General features: G+C 42.6%; 1 protein-coding gene across 1 annotated transcript in view; it reads left to right on the top strand.

Annotated features, from left to right (window-relative positions):
• Window positions 1–25951, top strand: part of LOC113586422 (nuclear receptor coactivator 3) — a 72829-nt gene that overhangs the window by 10262 nt on the left and 36616 nt on the right. The window contains exon 2 of the mRNA XM_027024524.2: window positions 20743–20838. The gene's annotated coding sequence lies outside the window, so the exon portion shown is untranslated. The remainder of the gene's footprint in view (window positions 1–20742; window positions 20839–25951) is intronic.

The raw sequence follows: 25951 nt of genomic DNA, 5'->3' as shown, positions 1-25951 counted from the left end.
CCATATTTAAATGCTCAATGACTTGGTGAAGAGGTAAACGTTCATTCTTTATTTGAAGACAAACATTTCAGCTGTATGGATTGCCAGGGGAAGGACACTCCACCACCTGGGAGCCAGCGCAGAGTCTTGATGCATCTTTTCTTTGCGCCTTGAGGGATGGTGGTTCAAGTCACTCTGTATTAGTGGCTCAAAGGCAGCGTGGTGCAGAATGGACTTTGATTAGTGCTTTTAGGTACGTGACAGCTGAGCCAGTTTTAACTTGAATTTGAAGTGAGCTGACACAGGGAGCTAGTGAAGGGAATGCAGCATGGGATGGATATGGGAGAGCTTTGGTATGAACTTTGGGAGGTTGAAAACAAGCCATGAAGCTGCATTCTGGATCAGTTCCAGTAGTTTGATGGCATTGCCAGGAATGAATGCAGTCTCGAGATGACAAAGGACCGAGTGAGATACAAGCGGAAACCTGAGCGTTGGAAGATGGAAAGGAGAAAATCAGTTGAGTATAACCAGCACAGATGTGTAATGAGAAACCATGTAAGGATGTGGCCTCACTAAGAGAGCAGGGATACAGGGAGAACAGAAGAGGTCCAAGCACTGAGCCTTGTGGGACACCGGTAGAGAGCCAATGTGGATCCCGTCCATGTCTCTTGATGTGACCATCTCTCAAGGTTTGAAGCAAGCCATCTCCAAGCTGTGCAGTACTCCCACATCTTGTGGGGCTAGAGAAGAGGAACTTGTGGTGGACTTTGTCAAAGGCTGCTGAGAGATCAAGAAGCATCTGTGACAGCTCGGCCGATCGAGCATCCTGTAGCTTCTCAGGAATTGCTACAAGTTCGATTGTTAAAATAGTTATATAAGTTTGTTTGGACTATTTTATTTGATGGTTTTAATGTGTGCAATATGTATAATAATAAATTTTTTTCAAGATCGTGTTCACTCTTATTTGGTTGTGATGCAGAAATGTGCTAACAACACCACTCGGTGGAATTAGATCTTACTTTTTGTCCGTCAGTGCACTCACAAGCCTATTTTCAGCTTAATTCTCTATGATTGCTGTGCAGGATATCCAACAACCAAGCAGCTGGGCAAGAAGACTTCCTTTAGACTAGTGGTTGAAGCGTGGGGATGGTGGGGGATGGTTGAAGCGCAGGGATGGTGGGGGTTGGTTCCAGCTGGTTGTAGGTGTAATTGGTTAAGGTAAACTGTTCTTCACCAGGCAATTAACTCTGTTACAGGTGCAGTAGAAGTAGAAGTTGGAACCCCTGGTCGCCCCTCAGCAGCTCCTAAGAGCTTGGGCTCAGTGCTCTGGATCTCCAAAGCTTGATAACATAAGATTAGGGAGCTCTGGATCTGGTTCTTTACTGCCCTTCTCAATTATTGTTTGTTTATTAGTAGTCCTGTTAGTAGTCCTGCATGGAATTCTAATGCGATTATATGAAAACTAAACATTAACACTCCTTTCTTTTTGCCTTAATGCAGTGGCATTCCCATCGTATTGTAATTTGCTTTCATTTCTAAGCATATTTACAAACTGTGCAAGTATATTTACAAACTGTGCAAGCAGGAATCTCAGAATCAGGCTCCAGTACTCATGGTACAACATCCAGCCAAACATCCCAGTGATGAGAGATTATGTGGAATTTTGCAAACACACACACACGCACACACAGACAGACAGACACACACAGACACTGACAGAAAGACAGGCTGGACATGCATTTACTGCCTGGACTTCTGAGGAAATTGGTGCATAGTAGCCAGTGAACTAAAACTGTGTTTAGTGTGTAAATGTGATTGTTTTTTAAGCGGTCTCTCTCTCTTCCTCTCTCTGCTTTTCTATCGCACAGTGGAGCTGATTCCTCTGTAATCAATGATTCATTTAACTCCTCCCTTTTCAGTGCAGGATGTGTATGCATATGGGGGGTTGAGGGGGCTGAGTGCAGTGGAGAGGATATTGATTAACGACTAGGATTGTGTTCACTGAGCATTTCTCATACATAATGACAATACAATGCAGATAAATGTAGATTGGGATCGTGCAGTCTTTTCTCAAGGGAATTGTTTGTTTTTTGGCTTCACCCCTCCCTAACACTGCCTGTCGCAGTCTCTCCCTCCCTCCCTCTCTCTCTCTCTCTCTCTTTCTCTCTCTCTTGCTCTCGCTCTGTCTGTCTGTCCCCAACACTCTCTTCTCTCTCTCTGTCTGTCTGTCTCTCCCCATCGCTCATTTTTTTTATAAACATACATCCGTCTGTCCCCAAAACGGTCTCTCTGTCTCTCCCCATCGCTCATTTTTTATAAACATGGAGAATAAACAGATTTAAACACCAAAGTAAAGAGATACAGTTCTGACACCATTTTTGGCCATTTGCCAAATGAATTGCTGCAAAAGATGAGTGAAGAAAAATATATGACATGAGAAAGGGTTCATGGGGGGGGGGGGTTGAGAAAAGCAGGCGAAACAGAAAGACTAGCTGCAGAGCTTTGTCATCTAATTTGCAAGTAGGGTAAAGTTCGCCTGTAGCCGTTGCCGTGCTCTGATTGGCTGTAGAAAGGTGAAATTAAAACCACGGTAAACTTTTGACCCCGCAGGAGGAGGGAGGGGCGAAGCTGAAACGCCCATCTGTGGCCTTGCGCTACACACTGCTACACACTGCTCTCATCCTCCAGTGTCAGGGTGGTGTGCAGCACTGTATGAAGAGAGAGAGTGCCAGAGAAAGAGGAGCAAATGGAAGAAAGGAGTGAGGGGCTGAGATGTGCAGGAAGATATAGAGAGGGGATGGGAGGAGACTAGTAGAGAGATGGAGAAACAGAGGCAGGCTGAGGAGGAAAGAAGGATTTTTTTTGAAGAGGAACATTTTTTTTTCCCCCCAACAAGTTGCCATAATTACTTGCTCTCCTGTAGAGGAAAAAAAGAGTGAGAGAAAAGGAGTCTTGGGGAAAGAATAAACACACAAAGCAGATCCATAAATTAAGTCTCGTCCCCATGTACTGGAGTGTGCCATTTCGTTTGTGATCAAACATGATGAGCCAATGCACAGATTGTCAATTTACCGGAACCCTGTCCCTTTGACTCCCCCTCTGACGTTTTTATTCTCTCCTCTATGACTGCTCCTGCTAGGCAGTGAGGAAGGGAGAGAGAAAGAGGAGGAGAGAGAGGGAGAGAGTTATATAGAGATAGGGAAGTGGAGAGAGGGAGGAAAAGAGGTAGAGACAGCACATGAAAGTCCTCTATTATTTGCATAATGTCACAGTCTTGCTTCTAGACAGCTCTGTCTGGGCTTCGTTATCGGCCCCCATCAGCTCACTGTCAACACACACAGTACCATTACGGTAAATAGGGGGAAAGAATTGGTTGGCTGAATACAGTTTGCAGTGAGACGGTCTTAAAAGCTTTGTAGAGTCATCGGAGGCCAAGGTCGTTCTTGCTGCTGCATTTTTGGAGTGTTGAATGAGCAAGGACAACAGTGGATGTAAATGTGGGTACATGAGGAAATGGTGAACCAGGCTTGGTGATAGAATATACCCAGTGCTGATGGAAAGCCCTAACCCTAATATACCCAGTGCTGATGGAAAGCCCTAACCCTAATATACCCAGTGCTGATGGAAGCCCTAACCCTAATATACCCAGTGCTGATGGAAAGCCCTAATCCTAATATACCCAGTGCTGATGGAAAGCCCTAACCCTAATATACCCAGTGCTGATGGAAGCCCTAACCGTAATATACCCAGTGCTGATGGAAAACCCTAACCGTAATATACCCACTGCTGATGGAAAGCCCTAACCCTAATATACCCAGTGCTGATGGAAAGCCCTAACCCTAATATACCCAGTGCTGATGGAAGCCCTAACCCTAATATACCCAGTGCTGATGGAAAGCCCTAACCCTAATATACCCAGTGCTGATGGAAAGCCCTAACCCTAATATACCCAGTGCTGATGGAAAGCCCTAACCCTAATATACCCAGTGCTGATGGAAAGCCCTAACCCTAATATACCCAGTGCTGATGGAAAGCCCTAACCCTAATATACCCAGTGCTGATGGAAAGCCCTAACCCTAATATACCCAGTGCTGATGGAAAGCCCTAACCCTAATATACCCAGTGCTGATGGAAAGCCCTAACCCTAATATACCCAGTGCTGATGGAAGCCCTAACCCTAATATACCCAGTGCTGATGGAAAGCCCTAATCCTAATATACCCAGTGCTGATGGAAAGCCCTAACCCTAATATACCCAGTGCTGATGGAAGCCCTAACCGTAATATACCCAGTGCTGATGGAAAACCCTAACCGTAATATACCCACTGCTGATGGAAAGCCCTAACCCTAATATACCCAGTGCTGATGGAAAGCCCTAACCCTAATATACCCAGTGCTGATGGAAGCCCTAACCCTAATATACCCAGTGCTGATGGAAAGCCCTAACCCTAATATACCCAGTGCTGATGGAAAGCCCTAACCCTAATATACCCAGTGCTGATGGAAAGCCCTAACCCTAATATACCCAGTGCTGATGGAAAGCCCTAACCCTAATATACCCAGTGCTGATGGAAAGCCCTAACCCTAATATACCCAGTGCTGATGGAAAGCCCTAACCCTAATATACCCAGTGCTGATGGAAAGCCCTAACCCTAATATACCCAGTGCTGATGGAAAGCCCTAACCCTAATATACCCAGTGCTGATGGAAAGCCCTAACCCTAATATACCCAGTGCTGATGGAAAGCCCTAACCCTAATATACCCAGTGCTGATGGAAAGCCCTAACCCTAATATACCCAGTGCTGATGGAAAGCCCTAACCCTAATATACCCAGTGCTGATGGAAAGCCCTAACCCTAATATACCCAGTGCTGATGGAAAGCCCTAACCCTAATATACCCAGTGCTGATGGAAAGCCCTAACCCTAATATACCCAGTGCTGATGGAAGCCCTAACCCTAATATACCCAGTGCTGATGGAAGCCCTAACCCTAATATACCCAGTGCTGATGGAAAGCCCTAACCCTAATATACCCAGTGCTGATGGAAGCCCTAACCCTAATATACCCAGTGCTGATGGAAGCCCTAACCCTAATATACCCAGTGCTGATGGAAAGCCCTAACCCTAATATACCCAGTGCTGATGGAAAGCCCTAACCCTAATATACCCAGTGCTGATGGAAAGCCCTAACCCTAATATACCCAGTGCTGATGGAAAGCCCTAACCCTAATATACCCAGTGCTGATGGAAAGCCCTAACCCTAATATACCCAGTGCTGGTGGAAAGCCCTAACCCTAATATACCCAGTGCTGATGGAAAGCCCTAACCCTAATATACCCAGTGCTGATGGAAAGCCCTAACCCTAATATACCCAGTGCTGATGGAAGCCCTAACCCTAATATACCCAGTGCTGATGGAAAGCCCTAACCCTAATATACCCAGTGCTGATGGAAAGCCCTAACCCTAATATACCCAGTGCTGATGGAAAGCCCTAACCCTAATATACCCAGTGCTGATGGAAGCCCTAACCCTAATATACCCAGTGCTGATGGAAAGCCCTAATCCTAATATACCCAGTGCTGATGGAAAGCCCTAACCCTAATATACCCAGTGCTGATGGAAGCCCTAACCCTAATATACCCAGTGCTGATGGAAAGCCCTAACCCTAATATACCCAGTGCTGATGGAAAGCCCTAACCCTAATATACCCAGTGCTGATGGAAAGCCCTAACCCTAATATACCCAGTGCTGATGGAAAGCCCTAACCCTAATATACCCAGTGCTGATGGAAAGTCCTAACCCTAATATACCCAGTGCTGATGGAAAGCCCTAACCCTAATATACCCAGTGCTGATGGAAAGCCCTAACCCTAATATACCCAGTGCTGATGGAAAGCCCTAACCCTAATATACCCAGTGCTGATGGAAAGCCCTAACCCTAATATACCCAGTGCTGATGGAAAGCCCTAACCCTAATATACCCAGTGCTGATGGAAAGCCCTAACCCTAATATACCCAGTGCTGATGGAAAGCCCTAACCCTAATATACCCAGTGCTGATGGAAAGCCCTAACCCTAATATACCCAGTGCTGATGGAAGCCCTAACCCTAATATACCCAGTGCTGATGGAAGCCCTAACCCTAATATACCCAGTGCTGATGGAAAACCCTAACCCTAATATACCCAGTGCTGGTAGAAATCCCTAAACTTGACCCTATTGTACCCCATGCTGCTTTCTTTCCAACTTATAGCCGTCAGTCCAGCAGGTGCCAATGGTGTTTTCACCTTCTTATACAAACCAGTGCCCAACCCACAAAAACTACCATCTGTGGTCACTGGGAGCACGAGGAGAATCTCAAAGTAGAGTTTTAAAGGAAATAGTGAAATGAACAGGAATAACCTATGGTTCGTTCTTTCTTTCTTTCTTTCTCTCTCTCTCTCTCTCTCTCCTTCCCTTTCTTCCTCATTCCCCTCTCTCTCCCTTCTTCTTTCCCTCCCTCCATCCCCCTCTGTCTGTTTTATTTCTCTTTCCTCTCGGCCAGTCTTGTGGTGTATAGCATAAACCATAAGACAGTGGAAATACATGGATTCCACATCAGTTTCTGTGGCCAAACATTTTTCTTCTCCAACCCAATTACTTTACCCTGAACAGACAAGGCCATTAGATAGCAGCAGTTCTGGCCCCCAGCGAGAGAAGTGCAAGTCAGACACTCAGAAAAGAAAACCAGACACGGGAGATAATACAGCCCTGTCTGTCATGGAATATGAACATATACTACCAAATGTGTGCAGTTCCACTGGAATAATGAATTCTGAGATGGACAGTTGTAATGAAGTTAATCTTCGGTAGGACTTGATTTATTAAGACAATCAAAGCAATTAATGTCCTTTAAGTTAAACTTTTATGTTTACATCTTTTATTGTACTCACGTAAGCAGTGTTTATTGGTTGGGGTTGCGTGTGTAAGAGAAGTAAAGAAATAGAACGAACAACAGAGTGCGTAATGGAAGGGACAGAGAGTGGAAAAAAGAGGGAGGGACAGAGAGTGAAGGAGAGAAAGAGGTACAGAGACAGAGGGTGTGGAGTGTGAGAGAGGGTGGAGTATGAGAGGGTGGAGTGTGAGTGTTGCCATGCAGTTTTCTGTCATTCCACTCTGTGCCTTTGTGTGCAGGAATGATGGATGATGGTCAGTGAGGAAATGTGATTTGGATGCTCCACAAGGACCGTATGTGTGTGTGCGCGCGTGTGTGTGTGTGTGTGTGTGTGTGTGTGTGTGTGTGTGTGTGTGTGTGTGTGTATGCAGGCGTCCATGCACACATAAGCACCGTGAATGCTCATGTTGGTGTGAGAGCGTGTGTGTGTGTATTCTTTTAATACTGTGAATGTGATTTGAATACTTCAGCAGGTGTGGGTGTGTGTATGTGTATGTATGTGTGTGTGGGTGTGTGAGATTGATGTACGGTGGTTTACCACTCTGTTGTGCTTTTCTCAGTTCCTACCACCTTATTTTCTTTGTATTGTATGGTATTTTTCTCATCTCTTTTGAAGTGATAGTATGAGGTAACAGTGTGAGGATTATGGGAAAAGTATGTAGATTATGGAGACAGTGTGAGGACTGTGGGAACAGTATGAGGATTGTGGGAACAATGTGAGGATTGTGGAAACAGTGTACCCAGAATCCTTTCTGTTATTTCTGTGTCTATAGAATATTGGCAGGTATTCATGGGTAACCAAAATAGCTGTGTGTGTGTGTGTGTGTGTGTGTGTGTGTGTGTGTGTGTGTGTGTGTGTGTGTGTGTGTGATGAACTCATTGAACCCTCTTTTTGTCTGTGTGTATGTATTCTCATCTGTTCTACTGGAGGTCTCTTTAATGCTGTCTTAAAATAGAACTGATTTACTCTGGCCAAATCTCTCTCTCCCCCTGCATTTCTGTCTCAGTGTCACTCTCTCTGTTGATCTCTCCGTCTGCCCCTCTGACTATTTCACTCTTTTCTCTCTCTTTCTTGCTGTATCTCTCTCTCTCTCTCTCTCTCTTGCTGTCTCTCTCTCTCTCTTGCTGTATCTCTCTCTCTCTCTTGCTGTATCATTCTCTCGCTGTATCTCTCTCTCTCTCTCACTGTATCTCTCTCTCTCTTGCTGTATCTCTCTCTCTTTCTTGCTGTATCTCTCTCTCTCTCTCACTCTGCCTTTCACTTTTGCTCCTCTATTTTCTCATCCTGCCACCTGCACTTCTTTATGGAGTGATTCAAATGATAAATCCCAGTTATTGATGTGTTTACATGTGCATGTGCGTGTATGTCTGCATGCATTTGTGTGTGTGTGTGTGTGTGTGTGTGTGTGTGTGTGAGAGAGAGTAGCATTTGACTGGCTCTCTGTTTCTCTCCATACGGCCTGGTGCTCTGTTACTCTAGGAGAACAGCTAATGAGATGAGGGCAACACATTCTGCAGCTCCTGCCATAGGGTGCCTAGCAAGATGATGATTCAACCATTAATATTAGTCTGGTGGATAAATACCATTAACAGAGGTTTAGGTTCATGATGGAAAAGGTTTTTGAGAAGTTATGGTGATTTTGCACTGCTAACTCTACTGAGGAGAAATGGGGAGGTTTGTCTGAAGTGTCCTGTATTTTGGAGGATGGAGGATCTGGGCAGAGTCCTGTGGTTAGCTGGATGATGCAAGCTGAGGTCAGTTACTCTACACAAGGTGTTCCCAGCATCCTGCTTTGCTGCTAATTCCAATGGTAACATTTTCAGTCAGTGTTTCCTGAAGTCCCTTAATAGCTAAGTAATGTTATATATTCGAATGATTTGCTGCTTGCTAATAAATGTGGATGCACCGATAACTGTTTGACCACAGTTCCTGACAATCCTGTGTTCGTGGGGGATGGGCATGGAAAATCTTACCCAGTAGAAAAATACTCACATGAAACAGATGTGTTCTTTGATATGTTAGAGGAGGTTACAGGTTTCCCTGAGCTTTCCATTCTGGAGATGGTGTCTGTACATGTGTGTGGGTAATTAACAATGTAGATGTGTTACTGCAGGTTGTTCTCTCATGTTGCCCATTCATCTCATGTCTCTTCCTCTTGAGGTGCCTCTTTTGCTGAAGTCCTCTTCTGCTGTTTGTCCATCACTACTATGTCCGGTTGGTTAGCCATTACCGTCTGTCTGTATCTGGAAGTCCCACAGGACTGGTCATTCTCCACCACCTTTGGTGTTGTATCTCAGTTCCAGCCCGTACTCGGCACAGATGTTTCTGTACACTATACCAGCCACTTGGTTATGGCGTTCCATGTACGCTCTGCCTGCTAGCATCTTGCATCCCCACTGTTATGTGCTGGATTGTTTCAGGGGCATCTGCACAGACTGCATCTGTGGTCCTGCCCGGTGTGGTAGATCCCAGTCTCTACTGATCTCATGTTTAGTGCTTGTTCCTGTGCTGCCATGATTAGTGCCTCTGTGCTGTCTTTCACTCCAAACTTTTCCAGCCATCAGTAAGATTTCTCCATATCAGCCACTTTCACTATCTGCTGGTGGTACTTAACATGCAGAGGTTTTTCCTCTTATGATGGTTCCTGTTCCTCCTCGCTTCCATCCTCCTCGGGTTTTTGCTGTCTGAGGTACTCACTAAGCACTTGGGGCTGTCATCCTGGATCTTGGCTGTTTCATCCTGGATAGTGGCTCTGACGCTAACTAGTCCTTGGCCCCCTTCCTTCTGCTTGGTGTACAGTCACAGAGTGCTGGATTTGGGGTGAAGCCCTCTGTGCATTGTGAGAAGTTTCCTTGTCTTGATGTCAGTGGCTTCTTTCTCCTCTTTAGACCATCTTATTATGCTATCGGGGAACCTGATGACTGGCAGGGTGCAGGTTTTCTTGTTTTTCCCATTCAGCTGACTACTCAGGACTTTTCTCACTTTTTGTAGGTATTTGGCTGTAGCTGTTTTCCTTGTGGCCTCTTCATGATTCCCATTTGCGTGTAGGATTCCAAGGTACAAGGGGTTCCAAGGGACGTTATACAGTCTCAAGCATTCCAGGATCCATGTGTGGGGCATTGAATCATACTTCAGTCAATCCAGGTGGTGCTCAGGTTGGTCTGTCTGGTCTTACAGTCTCGAGTGACTGTTTTATCCACCAATAGCTGGTATTTGGCTCCTCTGGTGTTCTTGCCAATGCCCTTCTGGGCTCCACTCCTGTTGAGCAACGTGCTTACTCATCTTAGCCACAATGGTGCCCGACACCTTTTCTTGCTTGAGGCCTTTTCTTGGGCTGCTAGTGTGACGGTTACTGGATCCTGTTCAGGGAGATTGCTGTGGTCAGTTCTCAGGTTTTCTAACCATATAAAATCCCATGTGCCTTTCCAGTATTGTTCAGTGTCTGGCTTTGGTGGATCTGCTCTTATGCTGTTGATCTGCCCCTGTACACGGCTCATGGGAGAACATACTGTTTATTCTCTTGGCTTCTGCTTCACATGTTTATCTCTTCAGGTGGGCAGCCAGAGCTGTTAATCTTTACTTGGCAGTTTTCAAGGCTTTATGCACAGTTCCCACATCCTCTGCATATACCCCCTCACATTGGGGCTGTTTGTGTAGTAGCATTCCAACAGTCCTTTGTCCTCCACTCTTGTCCATGAGGGTCTTGTATTTGTTCCAGTAGCCCACTTTTTATCAGACTGTCCTGGTCCCTCAGCATCTGATGCAGACCTCGTTGACCCAGGTGCTGTCTGAGCCAGTGTGATTCTCTTATTCTCATCTCTCATTATTAATGAGGTAGATGGTGTTGAGGACCTTAACTAAGGGACCTAAAGGAACCAATTTTAACTTCATTTTCAACCCTTAAGTGCAACTACAATTTTAAGATCATATTAGAACGATTTGTACTTGTTCACTTTAACACTAGTTATTGTAACGCGTGGTGGCCCGAGTGTCATAGGGCGAGGGGCAGGAAGTACAGACTCCAGCGACTGGGACGTACATTTATTGACATATAAGCATAAGACAATAATGGCCCTCACAAGAATTACACACGATGAATATGAACATGAAATGGTTAACATTAAACACGGGCAGTAAACACAAATACGATTAACATCAACAAAGGGAACATTACATCAAGACATTTACGACGTTACATCCACAATGACCAACACTCTACACATTTCGACATGGGTTTAAATACATATAGACAAACAAGGTGCAGGTGTGGCCACAAACAGATCCTCCCACTACACGTGGCTGGCCAAACCACATGACACGCAGGAGGCGAGCGTTCTGTGAGTTATCTGAAATTGTACATATAGCAGAATGACCATTCAGGATTGAAGTGGGCGGAGAGATTCATTCAAATCCAGGCTCATTTCCATCATTTAGGTTCCATTTGAGCTCATCTAATACAGAAGAAAATGTAAAAGACAAAAAAGCAAAAAACAAAAAAAAAAAAAAAAAACCATTTATTTTATGTGTATTTGGATGCTGGAGATTCATTTTGAGTCATGCTACATTTCCTGATTAACAAGCGTCTTGTCAAATAAAGTGAACAATTTAGGGCATATACATGAAACTACTCAAGAGCTACACAATATTTTCCACTAGGTGCCCTAGACACCTCCAAAGTGCCAAAGAACCTCTATAAATACACACAGAGTCATCAGTTGCTATCCATTGAGTGAGCAAGATTTTTTTTGCTAAAACATCACAAAGTTCGACAACTTACTATTAGTTTCATTGCTATTATGCTAAAAGGGTATGATGGTGAAAATACTGTAATACTGTAAGTGCTCTAATAGTGTAAAAAGAAACTATGCTTTCTTTAATGCACAATCATTTTCATTTATGATTTATAGCAGAAATATGAATTTTTCCAGCAGTGAATGGAAACATCCAGTGATTTGCGATACAAACATCTTAGTCCATGCTAGAAGCCAATAAACCATCTCTCAGCTTCCAGCTCATAACTGCATCCAACTAACTCCACATAAACTTCAGCTAAAGTCAGCCTCTTCCTTTCCATGATGTCCAAAAGTATTGGCGATCAAATTATTCACTAAAAACATCCATAACTGCATTAGTTTCGCCAAACCGTGTCGCACACATGCGCTACACTTTATCTGATTACAACACACAAGCATTGTGTTGCTGTACGCATGGCTCTCACTCACATAGTGGGTAACCATATAAGGCAAGTGTCTACATTTTCATCTAAGTGACCTCCATTATTTGAAACAGCTGTGAATCATGCCGATTGCACCTGGAAAACAATTGTGAAGTAATTTGATAGCCTAGTTTCTCCTTCCCCCATAACACCTTGGTACCCATAGGGGTGAACGAGTGTCACTCAAAGAAAGTATCGCTTTATGGCTCAATAGCAACCATGGAATTTAAGAGAGGATGGTCTTATCATTCTATTCAGGAACACCGTTACATGAGTAATATGCATATTTTGTGTTAGGTTACAAAAGAAAGGAACGCTTGTTTTTGTACAAATATATGATCAAGCAAATAAAGAGCTTTACTTGCATTCTATAATCTATATGTCCTTTTGAACATCAGTCAACTTGCGTCCTTTGCCCTCTACTACAACTGACTGGTGTGCTCGCTTATTTAAACGTGCAGCAAACCCTGTCATGTGACATCCTGAGCTAAGTTTATTACAAACCAGGAGTGGCCGTAATATTTGTAATATGATTGCAAATTTTGTCCTCCCCCACACATTCTATACTCCTTATATATTTCTCTTATATTCTCCCCATTGACATATATTTATATTCCTCATGTTTATTACACTCTTATTCCTGCACTCTGTTCTGTGATTGGACAATGATACTGTTTGCACTCTTCTGTAATGGCACTATGCTACTGTTTGCAGTTCTGGTAGATGCTGGCTGCATTTCGCTGCATCTATCTATGAATCTGTCTGACTAAGGCAGTCCTTCATCGGCCTCCTTCGGACTCCAGGGCATCTGGGAGAAGGAGTGAGATAAAAATATTTTTATATACACACTGTATTCTGTTCTCTTCTTTCACTGTATAATGTTGTTCTCAATGCGTACTGTTCCGCTCTCTCATTCTGTTCTCTTGTGTACTTTAGGGAGCAGGACAGCTCAGCTCAGCTCAACTCTGAGGAGTTGCTAGGCCTCCATTACTCCACTTTCCAATACAATTCTTCCTGGTTGCGTGCACACATGCCACTCATGCATGTGCACACACAAGCATACACACAGTTTCTCAGAGGTTGTTTTTATACTGTTACCTCTTTTAGGCTTGTGATTTCAGGCTGAGTGCATCCAGATTCTACAAAAACACAGTTCCTGCTTCACCCTCTTATGTTTGTATGATTATTAGTTATTATGGCTTTTTATTTAAAAAATCACACAAACCCAATGCAAGCAACTCTCAGAGACATCTGCCTCCTTTTTCCAATCATCCCCATGTTTTATAGCTCTGAAGTTCTCCAATAGACACCAGTAGACTGAAATGTTGTAGGAAGGTTCTGGAACATTCTTTATGGACTTCTAATTTATCACTTCTGTTAAATGCCAAAGTTATGTAGCCAACTACAATGCCAGGGTCATGGAGCCAACTACAATAATGTGCTAATTACTATACTAAGTGTTCCAGTGGATGAATTGGTGATTCAATAAATAATGGCTTAGCAGGAAAAAAATAAATGAGCCTGACTTTTTCTTCATTATATATGGTTTGTATTAGTGACTTTTTTCTTTTTTTTTTTTTAACCGGCGTGTTTTTCTTTAGAGAGATTTTTATCTGGGTGTATTTATTAAGGAGTATTATAGCAGGGTGTATTTTTAGGAAGTATTTATCAGGGTGTAGTGTCTGTTCAGTATCTCCTCTCTTTACCTGCCCTGTTTACCTGCTCTCTGTTCACCTGTCCTCTGTTCACCTTACCTTTGTTTTGACTGAATTGCATTGATTGTCTCATGGCAGACTTGTCCATGGCAGCATCAACATACCGTAAGGGTCGAGCTTGATTGCCTTATCACTGACATGTTTCTGGCTAACAAGAAGAACTAAGTGCTTTAATCATAATATATTTAAAGGCAAAATCAACCAAATTTAAAGTTTTACTTTCTGTGACTGTTTGCAGCACTGCAGCAGGCTGCTGGTGGAGTTGATCAGCAGGGCTGTAGCAGGACCCTCAGTGATCAGCAGGGCTGTAGCAGGACCCTCAGTGATCAGCAGGGCTGTAGCAGGACCCTCAGTGATCAGCAGGGCTGTAGCAGGACCCTCAGTGATCAGCAGGGCTTTAGCAGGACTCTCCTAAGCTACAAGATGTCTTTGATCAAAAAATGGGAAATGAATGATACTTTTTCCATAATGCTTAACTGCCACAAAGATGGTCCCATAGAAGAGTGCTATTTTATTTACTAGGTTCCAGTTTTTCTTTTTAGACAGTTGTTTTTCTGTGAATTAAACCTCAGCCTTCACAAGCTTTCCACAGTAAACTGATATTTCACATGGAGAGTATACACACGTTAATATCTTAACGCAATACGCCTCCTCCATGGGACTGAGCAGCAAAATATTTACAACACAGCTGCATTTAAGGAAAACATGAAAACCGGAATAAAAGGCAGTTGGGCTCAACAGTGAGCCAACCAAATTACCAATAGAATCATTGATCCATGGACATTGGCATATGGCCAGGAATCAGATTTCCTGACATTTCTATTTAGCCTACCTGATTTTGATGCCGGGACATTTAGTACCACTATTAATATTACCATCATTATTAAAATTAATCACACATGTAATTAAACCAAAAAACTAAACAAATTATATTATTACATTTTATTTTAATCTCACTTAACAAATATGTCTAAAGCAGACGGAGTCTCTTTCCCTCTCTCTTTCTCTCTCTTCCATCACTTTCCTCCCTTTGTGGCAGGTTATTAGCAGGCGGGTGTCTTCATCAGTCCCTGAGAAGGCTTTACATAATTTGTCATTTTTAATTTTCTTTTACTGTATTCCTTTTGTAGTATCACACCTAAACATAAAATTATTCTTCAGGCTAAGCCGAGCTCACACTTTAGCAGGGAAGCTAGATAATGCTAGCAAAATAAGCTGCATGTCAGTTAAACAGCACTGGCTACTGTAAGATCTGAGTCTTTATTAGTGAACAATGTCATCGATTTCTCGTTGAGTTTATATATTAAGTTATAATTTCTATTAAACCTAAAACAGTAATGCTACAGCCTTATATTCTACCTCATTTACAAATATGGATGAGTTAAACTGAGCTGTCATTAGCTAGCTAGCTGGCTGGCGAATCGGCTACCTATCTTAAACACTACTACAGGGTTAAACACTACTACAGCAGAGCTGCTTGTTAACCTAAAGTAACATGCATTTCATTGCATTATAGGACAATAGTGTCCATTCAAACCATACTCAAAACTGACCAGTTCTAAGTATTCACCTTGGATTTTTGAGTGTACTCAAATTAACGACACTGCGTACTACATGCTCCAAAACAGTAGTCTAGCTTTGAGATTACAAGTGAGTACACAAGCACCTGGACAGCAAAAGAAAGGGCCAAATTCTTTGTATGTTACAAAGGAGAAATCTGCAAGACTAGGTCAGATTTGAAACATGAGCAACTTGTCCAAAGTTCTGCCCAGGCTACGGGCATCTTCAGATTTCAGATTCTGAGGATGAAAGCCCTACATCTGACGAGGGAGGAGGAGTGGATCTGGAGCTCTGCTTCTCCTTACGACTAAACAACAGGAAGTCACATAGGAGAACCCACTTCCTGTTGCAGTCCTGTTATGGTGCACACATCAGTGGAGCATGATTAAAGGAACTGTGTTTGTGTGTGTGTGTGTGTTTGTTTGTGTTTGCGCTTTTTTGTGTGTTTGTATGGGTGGATGTGTGTACGTGTGCACGTGTGCTTGCGTTGGCGTGTGCGTGTGTTTAAAATGCACTCCAAATTTTTGGATATGATGTTGTTGCTTTACAACAACAGAGGAACTAAATCTCCAGACCAAACTGTGCCATTATTGGACATTAGAATGCATTATGGATCATGACAGATTTACATTTCCATTTATATTTACGGCAGACGCTCTTATCCAGAGTGACTTAGAAAATTGCTTTGTCATTTACTCATATAATACATCATATTCAGTGCAAGAGGTTAGAGTAAAATGTACCAATGATCTAGAATACTGTAGAAATACAGGGATCACTGCTGATGCCTAGAAGTACAAAATACATAAGGTCTATCTTAAACAATAAGTGTAATAAACAATAAGTACTAGTTTGTTAGACAACATCAGTGTAATAAACAATACCTTACAATAAGTACTAAATTAGTTAGTCAATATAGGAGCACGGTCAGTTGTCATTTAAATATTCCATGAATAGATGGGTCTTCAGTCTGCGTTTGAAGACTGCAAGGAACTCTGCTGTCCAGACAGCAAGTGGAAGTTGATTCCACCATCTGGGGGCCAGGACAGAAAATAGTCTCGACACTTGTCCTCCATGTGACTTGAAGCATGGTATTTCAAGCTGAGCTGTACTTGAGATTCGAAGTACTCGAGTTATGGATTGGGCTTTGACCACTGACCTCATGTATGTAGGGGCTGGTCCATTTTTCGCTTTGTAGGCAAGCATCAAGATTTTAAATCTGATGTGTGCAGCTACTGGAAGCCAATGAAGGGAGCGCAGCAGTGGAGTGACGTGTGTGAACTTCGGAAGGTTGAGGACCATTCATGCTGCTACATTCTGGACAAGTTGTATAGGTTTGATGGCTCTTAGAGGAATACCAGCAAGTAGTGAGTTGCAATAGTCTAGCTTTGAGCTCACAAGAGACTGCACAAGCACCTGGGTAGCTTCCTGTGAGAGAAAGGGCCAAATCCTTCATATGTTAAAAAGGAGAAATCTGGAAGACCGATGAGTAGAGCAGTAGATCTTCCCTGGCCTGTAACCCACAAGCACATTCAGAACCCTGCTTCTGCCCCATCATTTTGCTCCACCCACAAGACTGGTGGTGGACTGTTTTTTTTTCTCTGAGCCTTTTTTCCTGAGTGGTCTTCATTTGCTTTTGGACATTTATCTCCATACTTGAAAGTCCATTTCGCATACTCCTTCTCTTCTTCTCTTTGTTTGTCTTTCTGTCCTTTTCTGGCTGGTGTCTGACTACTTTGTATATGCCTGTGGTCTTCACTCTTGTTTTTCTTTAACTTCTGGATTTTGCTGAAGTCACCAAGAGCATCCATCCCTGTGTGTGTATGTGTGTGTGCTTGTGAACATATGAATGTGTGTGTGTGTGCGTGCACATAAGTGTATTTGAGTATGTACATGTGCATGAATGCTTGTATTTGTGTGCGTGCATATATGTGCCTACATGTGTTTTGCGTGTGTGTGCATGCTTTTGCATGTGTGCGTGTGTGTGTGCGCACAAGCAGGGCAGTGGTAGCTCACTGGTTAAGGTACTTGGCTAGTAATCCAAAGGTTGCTGTTTCAAATCCCACCACAGCCAGGTTGTTGTTGTTGGGCCCCTGAGCAAGGCCCTTAACTCTCAGTTGCTCAGGTTGTGTTTAGTCAGAATTGTAAGTGGCAGGTAAATGTAAAATGTGGGAAGATCACCTCAATTTAGTTATTGTGTTGATATGAGGAATCACTGTGCGACACAGATACACTTTTATTCATGGGGTGGAGCTCATGACGATGTATATTAATGTCCTCTCAAACTTCTGTAATAATAACAGGAATCCCATCAGGACTGAACCACTCTATCTCCTTCACTCAATACATACACATCCAGCCTGCACATGACACAGCTGGGATTCAAACCCAAATGCTGCCAACATCCAACAACATGCACGTTACAATCCTGCATGTTCTGTTTGTTGATATCTTTTTACATTGGCTTGTATTTTATAAGTGCCCACATTGACAGTGTGTCAACAAGTAGGTTTTTCACCAGGTTTTTCTCAGAAGATTATTAGAGCAACTGTGGAAACGCAATAAAGCCAGGCTGATTTTTTTATCTTGGTAAGTGTTTATTTCAAACACATTGGCAGCATTTGCAGCTGTAAGAACAGTCTTTGCTTAGAGAAGAAACGAAGTGGACTGTTCTGGGTTTTTACTCAGTTTAATGGTAAAAGTTTTCTTTTTGTCGCAAGCCATGCTCAAGTCACCTTCATATATTACCAAAACTAGAACACTGGTGATGCACATCATACACATAAATTACATGAATCACAATCTGGAGATCATTTGCAGGGTTTTTTTTTTTGTATTTTCTTAACATTTATCATGTCTGTGTAACTAGGATACTTGCATCAAAAATTGAGATACATTTTTTTGCTCACTTTGATCATGTCACATGTAATAAATATCATGGGGAGAGGTTTGCCATTTTCCAGGTTGATGTTTGATTATACTACTCTGACTACATGAAGATGTAGCATTGAAACCTTTTTAAATGAGCTTTCTGAAGTACTAGGGCAGGGTTAGGGTTAGCCTTAAATTATCTTTCTTTAGTACTAGGGCAGGGTTAGGGTTAGCCTTAAATGATCTTTCTTTAGTACTAGGGCAGGGTTAGGGTTAGGATTAAATGAGCTTTCTGAAGTACTAGGGCAGGATTAGGGTTAGGATTAAATGAGTTTTCTGAAGTACTAGGGCAAGATTAGGGTTAGGATTAAATGAGTTTTCTGAAGTACTAGGGCAGGGTTAGGATTAGGCTTAAATGAGCTTTCTGAAGTACTAGGGCAAGATTAGGGTTAGGATTAAATGAGCTTTCTGAAGTACTAGGGCAGGATTAGGGTTAGGATTAAATGAGCTTTCTGAAGTACTAGCGCAAGATTAGGGTTAGGATTAAATGAGCTTTCTGAAGTACTAGCGCAAGATTAGGGTTAGGCTTAAATGAGCTTTCTGAAGTACTAGCGCAAGATTAGGGTTAGGCTTAAATGAGCTTTCTGAAGTACTAGCGCAAGATTAGGGTTAGGCTTAAATGATCTTTCTGAAGTACTAGCGCAAGATTAGGGTTAGGCTTAAATGAGCTTTCTGAAGTACTAGCGCAAGATTAGGGTTAGGCTTAAATGGGCTTTCTGAAGTACTAGCGCAAGATTAGGGTTAGGCTTAAATGGGCTTTCTGAAGTACTAGGGATCCGTTTCTTTTTGTTTCTATGTGTGCTTATATGGCTTCCAGTGCAAAGAAGGTGAGTTGCCATCTTCCCCGCTCTGTGCACTAACATGGCCCATGGTTCAGTGGTAAGGGTGTGTGGAATGGATCATTGAGAGACCTTCATGGGGGGAGACTCTTGGGTCTGAGGTCACTTGCTGAGCCAAATGTAAGCAGAGGCACTTCATGTGAGAAAGCAAAGACCATGCTAGTGCAATAACCGTTGTAGTACAATAGCCATTCTAGTACAAAAACCATTATTTTTCTTGATTAAATGTTAACATAGATGTGTTTTGTTGTACTGAAATATACAAAATAATGTATTAAAAAAATGATTCTCTGTATTCTTAGGTGCAGTTTGTAAATTCTTCCCCATGTAACCAGATTGACAGATCTATGTGTTTGCACAGATCTATGTGTTTGTGTGTGTAATCACATCAAATGAACAACTTTATTAATAAATCTGAACAATTGCCCTCCTGTGTCCTATCATTAACCCCCTGTGTTTAACCCTCCATCGTTAACCCCTGTTTAACCCTCCATGTTTTAACTCCCTGTGTTTATCTCTGTTTTTCTATCTCTGAAACCTCTTGGCATTTTTTCTGTTCTTGTGTATTTTCTTAAATTCACTTTAGAGATTAGTAATCTTAGAGGGAGTGAGAGGAAATGTGACTAATAATGTGACTTTATATTAGATATCAAGACTCATAGAATATCAAAATATCAAGCTTCATGTGTGCAGGTGAGAAATGAACATTACAACAACTATAATCAAAATATGATTCGAAGTGTCAGCAGTACAGGACAGTATTCGTCTATATTATACTGTCTTAATTTCACACAACAAAATTAACAAACGTACTAATGGACAGTCAATTTTATCAAAGTCATGACTATTGTATTACAATTATGACATGACTATTGTATTACAACAAATTTAAAAGTGACTACATATCTAAGTCCACTATTATTTTTAAAAAATAACATTTAGCAATTGATTTACTTTGTATTGCTTTTCATCAAAGGAATCAACACCCTCAGGCGTTGCAACTTCAACAGCTGTAAACCTTTTGCATTTTAACTAGTTACATGTTGATTGAACTAGGAAGGAAATGTTTATCCTTAGTGACTTCATGATTGTTTATTGGTTAGTTTCAGGCAAATTGATACACATTCACCAATCACACATGGTTATTAGATGGAGAAGACCTGAGTGACACACAAACACACAAATCACATGACTTGTATGTTAATGACATGTATGTTAACCTATATCTCTAACCTCTCATAGGCTCTTAACTCTTACTATCAACAAAATTGAAGGGGCAGATTCTACAGATTCAGGAAATATTTTAACCATATTTGTATGCTGCATTATTGCAAACATATTAATAAAAACATTGAGAAACATGGAAGCAGATGATTGCAACAGCACTAACATGTTGATTTCACTTCCTGTGTTGTCATTAAGATTAATGATTAATGCCATTGGCTGTTCAGCTGTAAGATATTAATAATGAACATTTGGTGTTAAACAGAAGTGCTTATTATTATTCTCTCCTTCTTTATCTCTGTCTCTCTGCCTGTCTCCCACCCCTTATCTGTTTCTCTGTCCCTGTAGCGAAGGACGGCGCTTGCTGTTCAGGCTTCTGGGTGAGAGTTGGACATACCCCCTGCTGTGGAGGACTGGAGAACTTTTTCTCCGCTCCGTCACAAGGTTGGCTTTTCCTCATCTAATGCACTGGTTGGCACGGCAACGGCCAGGCAGAAGAGCAGTTTAAAAAAAAAACATCCTGCGTTTTGTCTGTGAGGGGTTGTGCATGGCAGTAATATGAGAACTGGCACAATAATACATCAGAATCCAAGCTGCTGTAGGCGATGGTTCATGGAATTCTATGTTCCCTCTGATGTGGAGACCAGAACAACCACACCAGTCAGCAAAGTACCGCTCTGGAGTGAATGTGATGGCAGTCATTTGCATCTGTACCTGCTGTAGATGTTTTAAGACAGTGGTACAGGCAGAGGATGATGTGGACGAGCAGAAAGGATGAGGGAGATGGAGAAAAAAAGGATGGGAGACACGGAGAGAGGGAGCATGAGAGAGTGAGAACGAGAGAGGGAGAGCAGGAGACACAGGTAGGGTAGAGTGAGAGAGAGATGGAGGGAAGGGTAAATATGAATAGGAAGGGATGTTCCTTTCAGGGAGGCAATTGCAGAAAACCTGTCTTGGTGTGGACACCGAAACAAATCATTAATCCATCTTCTCATTTAGAGTGATGGAGAGGTCGAGTGGTGGAATGGAGGAGAGGTGGACTGATGGAGTGGTGGAGTAGTGGAGAGGTGGATTGATGGAGTGGTGGAGTCATGTGGAGGTTCACATGGGTCAGAGGGAGGCACTCTGCATGGCGGTGTGCTTAGATTGATGTCTCTTCTCCTCTTTTACACTTGTCTGTATTTCATTTAGTTCATTTCATCTGATTTGCATCTTAATTCAGTTAATGAAACGCTGAATTGCAGTGCTGCAGTAGGTGCTTGTGGTTATGTCTGCTATAGAGATCATGTGCCATGCTACTGATTTTTTGGGGAGGCAGGTCACTCCCTGCATAAGCTGTCTATGAAGGATTTCTTTGCTTTTGTGTGTAGGAGAAAATTTCAGCACTGCCAGATACATGGGATCAGTCACATCCTCAGGGGTGTGTGTGTGTGTGTGTGTGTGTGTGTGTGTGTGTGTGTGTGTGTGTGTGTGTGTATATATATATATATATATATATATATATATATATATATATAAAGTAAACTCAGTGGGTTGAGTACTGACTTCAGTACAGGAGGTTGGGGGTTTGAATCCTGACCAGGGTGTCTCTAATGTGGTCCCTTAGGTGAGGTCCTTAACACTGTCTACCTTAACAATTTGAGAGTTTTAAACAAGAGAGTAACACTGGCTCAGACAGCACCCGGATCAACAAGGTCTGTGTCAGATGCTGAGGGACCAGGACAGTCTGATGAAAAGTGGGCTACTGGAACAAATATAAGATGTTCATGGACAAGAGTGGAGGACTGTTGGAATGCTACAACTGAAGCAATCCCAGTGCGAAAGGATATGAGATGCTTCGAAACCCAACATCTAGATTAAGACTGAAGCAAATAGTATATCAGTGTTCCAACATCTGCAAGCAGCAACTGCTGTTACAACTTGAGATTGATGATGTACAACACAAATGCTATGGCAAGGGGGAACCAGGACAACATGTCACCAAGGCACCAGAGCTACTTTCCTGAGATTGGTCACCAGTCCAAGCAGACTACCAAGACCAAGTGAAGTACCTGAAGATGTGCTGGAAGCATTGTGAACAATCTCTACTGTGAATCTACTGGTCCATGCCTACACAGCTCCCTGGCATAAAGCCAATTACATTCCATGAATGCCTTGGCTGAGGACTAGAGATCAACAAGGTGATGGAAAGGGAGAGCCAAAATGACAGGTCAGAGGGGAGATATCATTATCATCCCCACACCTTGAAACTGGGAACTAAGACCCAGTGAAGCCATGCACCAAGATCAGTAGCAGAGGTGCTGACCTGAGATTGACTATCATGGCTAAACTGGGCACCAGTCATAGTAGACTACCAGAACCAAATGAAATACCTGAAAGGCTGCTGGAAGATGTGAATGCAGAACTACAGATGACCATCACTGAGACCAAACAGATAGTGGTACTTGAAATGGTTGGCTACAAGATGAACATTGACAAGGAGCATTATTCTCCATGGAGAATGAGGTTGGAGGCCCAGATAAAGGCCACACAGAGAGAAGTCAGCCAGCTATCAGAAATGCATAAAGGCGTGATGAAGGTACCTGACAAGTACAACAAGCTGTCCATACCTGACGTCTTGGAAACTGATGAGCAAAGATTTCAGGCAGGTAGCAAGAGCTGATAGAGATACACATGAGAAATAGAAGCATGGAGAATTAAGGATGTTCTCCTATGAGCCGTCCAAAGTGTACTCTCAGTGACAGGGTAACAGAATGAGAATAGACCCACCAAAGCCGGAGAGTGAGCAATACTGGAAAAGCATATGGAAGAAGGAACCATCACAACAACAATGTCCAGTGGTTATTGAACTTGAGAGCTGACCACAACAACCTTCCTGAACAGGATCCTGTAATCATCACGGTAGCATACATCCAAAAAAAGGGTGTCAAGTATGAAGAGCTGTACAGATCCAGGCCCTGACATGGGCCACACCTACTGGATGAAGAAGCTGACTGAACGCCATGAACACCTGGTAGCACAAATGAACCAGCTGCTAACAGATGGAACCCACCCAGAACTGAAGGTCAGACAGTCCTGATCCTGATGGACTCCAGAAACGGGCAGTTCCATCCAACTACTGGCTGATAACCTGCCTCTGTACAACATGGAAGATCCTGTCAGGCATCGCTGTGGCTAAGATGAGTAAGCACATGACTCAATACATGAGCAGGGCCCAGAAAGGCATTGGCAAGAACACCAGAGGAGCCAAGCACCAGCTACTGGTGGATAATCAATCACTCGAGACAGTAAGACCAGACCAGCCAACTTCTGCACTGCCTGAATTGACTACAAGAAAACCTATGATTCAGTGCCCCACACATGGATCCTGGAATGCTTGAGGCTGTATAACATCAACGGACTCTAAGAGCCTCCATCGAGCACTCAGTGGAGCTGTGGAAGACGACCCTGGAGGCGAACCTCAGACCAACAGCACGAGTCACCATCAAGGATTTACCAAGGAGATGCCCTGTTATCACTAAGTGTGGCTAAGGATACCGGCTATGGAATGGAGCAACCATCAGCCACCTCTTCTGCATGGATGACATCATGCCGCAGGCCAGAAGTGATCGATACATCAACTCACTAGTCCATATCAGCAGGATATACAGCAGTGACATCGGAATATCATTTGGACTTGATAAGAATGGTAGGATGCTTGCAAGGAGATGTAAGGAAGCTAGAACTCATAGCATCGCACTGCCGGGAAGGTAACATGACAGATGTTGAGGGCAGCTACAAGGACCTTGGAATCCCAGACAAAAATGGGAATCATGAAGAGGCCACAAGGAAAGCAGCTACAGGCAAATACCTACAAGTGAAAAGAGTGAAAAGACTGCCCGGAAGAGGGACAGTGGGGAATTTACATATATTCTGTGTAAAAGTATTCAATCCCTTCAATTGTTAGATTAATTGAGATTACAAATTACTCATGCATGGATTATGAAGTGATGGTGTCTTCACACCATCAGCCTCCATCAAGGGGTGGCAGCCATGAGCCTGTTTGTTTACATTGTTAGTTCATTGTTACTACATTGTCTGTTTTGGTTTATTGCCATGCCCCACACAGGTGGTGTGCTTCTTACTTCATTGTCTATACCACACCTGTGTGTTATGCCTTATTTAAGCCATTTCTATTTTTGTGCCCATTGTCAGTCATTTATGTTACATTGATTTATTTTGTTCTAATTAGTGCACTTTGGTTTCATTTTCGCTCATTTCATTGTATACTTCAGTTGGATACTTGTGTTTTCTTTCTCCTTTTTCCTGTATGTTCTTTGCCTGTGACAGGTTGTTCTAATATTTTAATTGTGAATGCAAATTTGCTTTTAAACTAAATTCTCAAATTCGTAATTATTTGTAATCAAAAATGTATAATGCGGCTTGCATAAATATTATACTCCTTCACACTAGTACTTTTGCTGCAGTAATGACACTCTTTGAAAGTTTTACCTTGCACACTGTTTGAAAGTATTTTCGCCTGTTCCTGGCAGATTTTCAGGGTGGTTTTGCGACGCTTGTGTGCTGCGATTTTCAAACAGTGCCACGGGATTTTGACTGGATTGAGATCTGGAACCTGGAATTTAGAACCTTCATGTTTTTGTTGTTCAGTCACTCCTGTGTTACTTTTGCCTTCTGCTTAGGATCACTGTCCTGCAGAAGGATTAGTAATTTTAATTTTTAATCTGTTTTAATAATTTCATATCTGGAGATCCACAACCTGTGTTTCCATGTGAAGGACTGATGCTGACTTGGGTCAGAGTTATCTCTGTGCTATCAGAGATGTTATCAGTGCAGTAATATCACAGGTTATGAGTGTTATGCTTGCCTTGTGTTTCACCTGCAACTTCATCAGACAAGAGTTCCTGAATTAGCTAACATAATCTGAAACAGCGGTGTGTATTTAGCTAACCCTCTTTTAAATAGCAGTGACAGCAGTGTGTGTTAAGTAATGTCCTCTAAAGCAGCACTGTGTGTTAAGTAATTCCCTCTCAAACAGTAGTGGTGTTAAGTAGTGTCCTCTGAAGACGTATTGTGTGTTTAGTAAATTGAGTGTAGGATTCTGACTCACTGTCTGTGAAGTGTCAGTCAGTATTGACTGACCAAACGGTGGGAGCAAGTGCGTGCCACTTGACTACAAGCACACAAGTGCGCGCACACACACACACACACACACACGCACACACACAAACAAACAAACAAACAAACAAACAAAAAAAACAAAAAACCAAACACATGCAGAATCTTACCAGCAAACAGGCTCAACCCAATCACCCACGCAGTCACTCAAAATATAGACAACGCCAACAGGATCAGACAGGAACCCCAAACTGCTTGTATGTCTCCATTTGTGTCAGTCAAACCAGAATGGTTTCATAAGTATGACCTGTGTGAACTCATCTTGCTTGTGTAACTCGTGCTGCTTCCCTCCGTCTCTCCTCCTTCTCTCTTTCTTGAAGTGCTTACATACTACCGTACACTCAAACACTGTCATACAATTAAAAGTTGAATTTAAATC

The sequence above is a fragment of the Electrophorus electricus genome, chromosome 24, assembly GCF_013358815.1.
Source record: "Electrophorus electricus isolate fEleEle1 chromosome 24, fEleEle1.pri, whole genome shotgun sequence".
Classification (NCBI taxonomy): Eukaryota; Metazoa; Chordata; class Actinopteri; order Gymnotiformes; family Gymnotidae; genus Electrophorus; species Electrophorus electricus.
This window is presented reverse-complemented; position numbering and strand designations above follow the sequence as displayed.